This window comes from Vigna umbellata, chromosome 9, assembly GCF_029865625.1.
Source record: "Vigna umbellata cultivar VRB3 chromosome 9, Vumbellata_1.0, whole genome shotgun sequence".
NCBI classification, from domain to species: domain Eukaryota; kingdom Viridiplantae; phylum Streptophyta; class Magnoliopsida; order Fabales; family Fabaceae; genus Vigna; species Vigna umbellata.
In genome coordinates, this window is record NC_142173.1 from 28,098,834 (window position 1) to 28,107,172 (window position 8,339).

Here is an 8,339-nt window from a genome sequence, read left to right on the forward strand (position 1 = left end):
CTTATTTTGTTGTAAACGTTTTATTTTTATATCTAATTTGCACTAAGGTTCATTTCTGCATTTAAGTGAAAGAGACAAGTTAGTGAAATTCCTCTCTATCAAGGCACATGCACTTCCCATATTAAGATAATAAAAACCAAAGTGTTCCCTATTACTATATTTTTTTACGAAAAATCAAATCCTTGAAAACAACAAATTCTATTAGTGACAAGTGAAATAAACAATGATATCTTCTGCTAAAAGTTATGTCTAATTCAGCAAATTTTATAATAGTTGCATAGCAGAGCCTGATAGACACACTTATGTTATTTTATCCCTTCTACGTGTCACTGAACATTCATGCAGAAATTTTGTCTACATTATAGCGTAAACCAAGTTCCATTCTTATTCTTCCACGTACTTAAATCAAATTATATAACTGAACCCAATACTAAAAAGTTAAGACATATGTATAGTTTATTTTATATAAACAGATCACTGAGAAAGTGGAGAAATTTGACGTTACTGCTGTACAAGTAGCACGTACTTTGTCCATTAGAGAAATAGGAAATTACATCATTGCGATATTACACACGATGAAATGACTCAAGGAAGGAATCAGAAGGAGTTATTTGCATGATCCATCTTCGTAAGCATCCAACTCTATAGGTCTTCATTCATCAACATAATCGCATTTAGATCCTGAATCAAAAGTAGTATTTCATGAAATGATGCAGTTTAACACAGTTATATTCCTTAAATCAGACCAAACTAGATTATGGAAACTGTTTAAACCATATCATTGCAATAAAAAAACCATTCAGGGCAGGATTAAAAAAACTTGATATTGCAAGAAGAAAGATTTGATCAAATACCTGTTCGTCTATTTCATTTAATATGTCATCCAAGGACTCCAAACTATTCTGCAGGAGTCCTTCACCGGACTTCATGCTCTGCAATACATACGCATCATTTGACTTCATTGAATAGAAATTCTCACCTTCACTACACACTGTGATTGATGGATTTACCCCATTCATTTGGCCAACCAAAGATGCATCAATTATGTTATTGTCAACTGTACTATTTTGTTCATAGCTGTGTCCCAAGGAACTAGTGCCTCCATTAGGAGAAATGACAGGATTTATGGAATTGAAGGTTTGACTTGTGTCTTTGCTGCAACCTCCCTGGTTATGTTGGGTGTAACACGAAGCTAATAAGATATTCCCAAGTAAGCCTTCTTGGTGCAGCATCTCACCTAGGACATCATCCTCCAAAGGAACACTGGAAGAAAAACCAACTGGACTGTTCCTACTGCAAAAATTGGATGAGGACAACTTAAAGTTATGCTGAAGTAGTTGATCATTATTGAAAACGTTACTGACAGCAGAAGTATTTGAAGGACAGGTAGATATCGGAGCTGCTTCCTGCCACCTTTTATTACTATAATCACCCCCCATTTTAGAATAACCAAAGGAGTTTGGATCAAAAGATTGTGTTTTCACAGCAGCAGCTCCAAAAGATGAATGATTTCTGGATGCTTCAGAATGATGTTGAAGTTGGGAAATTCCTTGAAAAAGTAAATGATTATTGGAGAGACCGGGAAGAGATATATTAGCTGCATTTCTAACAGTGGCTATATTTTCCGAGAAACTAGAGAAATCTTTAAGTGCAGCTGAGTGATCAAGTGGATTAATATTAAACCTCCTAATACCAGCTGCTGAGTTGTTCGGCTTAAACAGGTTAGCCTCCATTGATGTTGGAAAGCCTTGCAATAAGCTTGAGGTTTGATTTGCAGAAAACATAGACGAGTGCATGTTTCCATTTGTTTTTATGGAACTGCTGTTAATGTTTCGAGACTGAGAAGCCTGAACAATTGCAGATGAGTTCATTCCTCTCGTGTTCAAGCAGGATGGAGAGTTTAACACACGAAACCTTCCACCAGGTGCATATGCATATGAAGGTGATGTGGTGCTCAACATAGCTCCTGATTCAGATGAAGTGCGAAAGCAATCAACTGAACCCATACGGTGGTAAGGATTGGGCTTTTTGAGACCGAGTCTGAATTTCTGTGAAACAAAGAAGCACAATTACCACAACACAAGATATAGAGCAGAGTTGTTAGTTCATTGTGTACACTGTTCATAAACTTTGATTGTTCATTTTTTAATGAATCATAAGATCTGAAAGATTTTCGTAACATTAATTCTCTTGTTTATAAGGAAAATTACCCACTAGGATAAAATGGAACTTTAGAGTTCATACCTGGAGATGGCTTGCTACGTTTTCTCTTGAAAGTCCATCAATATTCATCAAGTCAAGTATTTTCTTGGGGAAAGCCTCTGCATTAACAGTTGTAGAAACCTTACATTAGGAGCTATGAAATCCATAAAGGAGCACACTAAGTTCCAAGAAAAATTAGAAAAGTAACATGTCTTTTATCACACTCACTGTCAATTCCCAGCTGATTAATGGCAGCAAGAAATTTGTTATGCAACTCAGTATCCCAAACTAAACGAGTTTTCTTCTGATTGGAGGGTTCATCGTTCTCTTTGTCATCTTCTTCTATTTCCTCAGCCTCACAGCGTTCTTTCCTTTTATGATCCACTTTTATATTCTGGTTTGCATTAGTTTTTGGTGCAAAGGCTTGACTACATTCCCCAGCAACAGTGCATGGTTCCTCCTCATTTGCAAACTTGCATGCCATACTGCAGTCTTTTTCCTCACTTGCAGTCTTATTCTTATCCTTGCTGTCAATCTTCCTCCGCACTACATGTTGCCATATGTTCTGTAACTCTTGAATTCGAACTGGTTTGGTTAAAAAGTCACAAGCACCATATATGACACCTTTCATCACCCGTTCTTTATCACCGTACCCTGACAACACTAGATAACAACAAACACACAAAAACGCAAGAGTTTAAGTTCATAACACTATTCTGAGATTGATTTTCTCTCAAACTTTGCTTTGTGAAAACACAAAATATACTGAAGTTGAATGAATGTGAAGACAAAAAGTTTTTGTGCTTACTGATAACGGGTAGGTCCGTCTCAAGTCCCACTTGCTGAAGCAGCTTAAACCCATCCATTTCTGGCATATTCACATCACTGATAACAAGGTCAAACTCGTTTCTGTTTTTCCTCAGCATTTCTAGAGCCTTCACTGATTGAGTAGTTGCAGTAACTGGAACAAACAAACAAACAAACATAAATCTGATGTGAGATAAATCAAAGCAGACTCAATTGTCAAGCGCTTAATCAAACTTATTATTATGACAGGATTCATAGATATAAAATTAATGCTGCAACGCAAGAAAACCAGTCTTGAAAAAAAAAAGAAACTGTTTTTGGTGAAAAAGAGAAAGAACATCCCGGTCTTGCAATTGTCAACCACAAGGTATCCGTGTCTCATTAGTCCAAAACTTCACATGGAAAGAGAATAATATGTAAAAGAAATGCAAGAATTTACTACTAGTAGGATGATGAGACGCAAAACCAATGCAGAATCGTGAATTAAAACAGAAAGATAACAAACCATTATACTGGCATTTGCGAAGCAGATTCTCCAACACTGTGAGATAAGTTCGGTCGTCATCAACCGCAAGTACACGCAAACCCACAGGAAAATGGTCTTCTTCCACCATCTTAATCAAAAACTAAATACCCAGATGAGGATAAAGCATTGTTAGGATAACAAACGAGTCACAGAGCAAAAAGCTCCAATCTTGACAACAGAAACCTTGTTTGCAGGGCCTCTTTGACGCAACAGACTAATAAAATATAACAAAGAAGAAAGACGGAATTAAGAAAAGGGTTGAAGGGAGGGTAATGCAAACAAAACAATAGAAATAGGCAATGATAGTGATGATTACCAAGAACCAATGAAGGATTCGATTCAAACATTAAAAGAAATATATATATGAAACACAAATCTTTATTCTTTTAGAATTTCAGTGAAAGTGTCTTTCTATGTGTCTGCTGCCAATGGCATGCCTCTGTCACCTGCAGTTAACTTTTACTTCCAACACAACAAAATTAGTCTCTTAGTCTCTTTCTCTAATTATTATTATTATTAATACCATTATTATTTCTTAATTGTCACAGTCAATGTTCAATATAAACACCATAATTAGGCTCCTTGTTACCTTTTTTATATTCAACGAGAGAAAACATATGTCTCTGTCTGTGTCCGGATTAATTGCATTATTATAGTATGAAACAAAACATACACGAGTGAGAATATATCTTACAAGAAATAAATATTTTAGTACGAAATTGTATAAACAAAATAATATATTCCTCTCTGTTAATTATTATACATAAAATCACCAACATATTGATTGATATGATATCTTCATGTGTAAAATATGTTCAGAAAAAATAACTAATTTTGGTAGGTAATTATATTAATTAAATCACATTCTTTTTCTCTCATTTATTTCCTATTACAGTTTTATACGACTATTTTTATTATCACAACTATGTCCCTTATTGCATTACATTTATTACTAGTATTATTATCTATTTTATTTACATCTGTTTCTTCTTTTAACCTTCATACATGCCGAAAATGACGCCTTATGCCATACTCAACATTTCTTATTTTCTTTTCCAGTTATAAATTTAATATATATGTATAATGTACTGAAATTATTATTAATTGTGAAAAAACAATGCTTATTATTATTATTATAATAGTTTGTCATGATCATGTCAATAATACTAATTTTGTTATTTTATTATCATTCTCTTTGTCGGCTAAGAATGGAATTGTTCTCTTTATGTCGTTAGCTTTTTGGACCAAGAAAACCTAATTAGTCTTTGTCTTTAATCATAATTATATATGTTAATAGCTGCGCTGAATCCAACATGGCCTCGTTCGAGTTCTTTCTATATTCAACAAAACCTTCTACAAGATTGATCATTCATTTTCTAAACTTCTCATTTTAATATAAGGTTTAATGTCTCGGTAGGTCCCTATTTTCGGCGTGAATCTCAAATAGGTCCCTTTTCTTTTCGGCGTCTCAATTGGGTCCCATTTTTGTAAAATTGTAACAATTAGGGGTCTGGCGTCAAATTGGACAAACGGCCGTTTAATTGTTTCTTACGTGGCATGAACAGTGTTTTCAGTAATGACACGTGGCATGATTCCCATCTGACACGTAAGAAACAATTAAACGGCCGTTTGTCCAATTTGACGCCAGACCCCTAATTGTTACAATTTTACAAAAATGGGGACGCAATTGAGACGCCGAAAAGAAAAGGGACCTATTTGAGATTCACGCCGAAAATAGGAACCTACCGAGACATTAAACCTTAATATAACAAAAGTCTATACTCTACCACGCCCACCTATCACTCGTTCATAATGCTCATTATTAATTATTTTATCATAAATAATTGATTCTCTATAATAAATATTGATGTATTTATTTTTTAAATTATAATTTTAGTATACAAATTTAATTATGTTAATTTTATTTAAAATTTATTACGCTGTTAAGATAATTGAGCAATTACTGATTGTGTTTAATTTTAGTAATTGTCACGTGTATATTAAAACAAAAATTAATAATAATAAATGATTAACCTTTAAGGTGTTATGATAATTACTAAAATACCCATAATTTATTAAAATCCAGTTTTTCTTATCAAGAATGTAAAATGAATAGATTAGAAGATGGATGAGAATATGATTAGCATTATGGATTAGTTCTTGATATCATATTAGATTCTGAGAAGAGAAATGAACATAAATATACACAAATTAATGAAAGATCTGGTTTAGTCATCACTTACAGAAACTTCGAAAAATGAATTCCACAAGACACACATCACAAATATAAATATCTATGGTATTTTCTTTTATCACAATTTTGATTAAATATTTTTTCTCTTTTATAATTATATTCAAACCACTTTTAGGTCTCAAATTTAATTATTTTTATATTTTTATTTATTGTGATTTTTTTATACGAAAATGTTGAATAATAATTTTAAGTAAATTTCAATCGTTTGACTAATTTAATATTTATAAAGCTATTTATATTTCTAAGTGTTTTTTTTTTTAATTTTTAAATTAGGGGAAGAATGTTATATGTGATTTTTTCATTTCTACGTGAAATTTAAACTCATTTGGATTATTTTCAACAATCATCACACAAAAGCAGTGAATCTCTTTCATAATATATTTCTCCTGTCATGGTTGCGGTGTTGTTGGGTTATATTGTTGTTGTTACGAGAGTTTAAACTGACCACTTTATAGAACTTTGATACCATTGATATTTTTTTTTCTTTTTAAGATGAATACTTTTCATCTTATTATACTCTTAATCATACAATTCTTTTTTTTATTTCATTCAATGGTTATTAGATCACTCTTAATGCATACATACATTTTATCTTTTTAATATTTATATTTATTATTTATTTTTATCATGTATAACACTATTTTTTGTGATTTTTTATATAATTATATGTATATTGTTATAAATCTTAATTATCATCAAAATATCAAATATTTATATTTAAATTCAATCTATTATTAGTTTAATCATTTTTCTCTGTATCATTTTGTTCAAATGGTGTGTTATAAAATTTATTAGTATATCAAAAATATATTTTCATTAGAATTTAGAAAAAGGAAGTAAATAAAAATTTGAAATATTTTTAAAGGGTTATTTTGTTATAATTTTTTAAAAGTATTTTTTAACTTTATCAATTTTGTTACATTAATGCTTCTAAAATTAATAAATTTTATGTGTAGTTGTCTAATCTTTTATTTAATACTCTAATTTTAAATTTATACCATTATAATTTCTTTTCAAATATTTAACTTGAAAAAAAAACAAAAGTGCCTAATTTATTTATTGTGACTTTTAGTTATTTGTAAAAAATAATTAATAAATATTAAAATAGTAAGAAAATAAATAGGACACATTTTTCTGTTGGGTTTATCAAGGAGGGGGTTCAACTGGAGAGACATAAACATTAATGTCAACGGATTGACACCACTATTTATCCAAAACCTTAAGGCGACGGGTTAATGGGTCTTTCATCTTTATACAATGCTCTACTTTCTCATAGGTAAGACTTAGACTCACTTGAATTTCCAACAATCTCCCCCTCAAGTGTGAGTCCCTTCCACCTAGGTATATTCTCCGAAGCACTTCCAACCAACCACAATCACGAGTAGTTCTTTCCAACTGCATCTTAACAAGATTCGCTTACATGAATAACCTTTGCTAGGAAGACTTTCGATATAGGAATCATTATACTCGTCTGAGTCGGTCACCAAGACAAACTATCGGCTCTAATATCATCGTTGGATCTATCAAAGAGGGAGTTCAACTAAGGAGACGCAAACACCAATGTCAACTAAGTCTAATCATATAAGGGATTGACTCCACTCTTTACCCAAAACCTTAAGGCAATGAGTTAATGAGTCTTTCATCTTTATATAGTGCTCTACTTTCTCAATTTTTATCAAATATATGACTTAGACTTATACTTGAATTTTCAATAATTTATATATATATTATAATATTTGTTTTGAAGACGAGGATAAATTCTATATCAATTGAAATTGAGGATATTGATGAATGTTTACATTGGATCATGGTGAACTAATGAACTCGTCTTTTGTCTTTTGCGTCGTCATTTTGCATCTATATTGGTTAACTAATTTCTTTTTCATACAAATTATATTTTAAATGCTAATAAATAGTATAATAGTATTTTATTTAAAATTAATAATTTATTATTAAAATATGAATCTTAAATTTTGGTAAAATTTATTTAATTTGAATAAATTAAAAATTAAGAATACATAATTAAAATATCTCATTTGAATTATAAAAAGATAAGAAAGATGTCACTCCAATATATTTTATCTTTCTCTTTCAAAATCGGAATACTGAGTCTATCCTAACACCTCTCACTACGTTTCGAATTGTAGTTGAAGCATCCACGTGGGTCTTGTGGTCCACCTATCTTTTCCTGTCAAAAACAATTGAAAGACTAAATCTTCTAATTGATACAAGACAAATTTCTTATTTCTAATTAAATAATTTCCTTTATTGTATCCGACATTGCACGACTAAGGCCTTGTTCACTTGAATGGATTTGAGAGAGAGTAATTGAGGGAATTTGAGAGGATTTGAAAATAATTTTTTTTGTTGATTATTTGAGTGAATTTGGAGGTAAATGAGATTGGATTTGGAAATAAATTTTTTTAATCTGTCACGTCAATCAAATCCTACACTAATTCTCACAAACTTTACTTTCAAATTCATTCTCACTTACCTCCAAATTGACTCAAATAAATAACAAAAAAAATTATTTTCAAATCCTCTCAAATC

General features: G+C 31.2%; 1 pseudogene; it reads right to left on the reverse strand.

Moving 5' to 3' along the window:
• Positions 1–494: 494 nt before the first annotated feature.
• Positions 495–3,877, reverse strand: LOC124834863 (two-component response regulator ARR12-like; annotated as a pseudogene).
• Between the last annotated feature and the right edge of the window lie 4,462 nt (positions 3,878–8,339).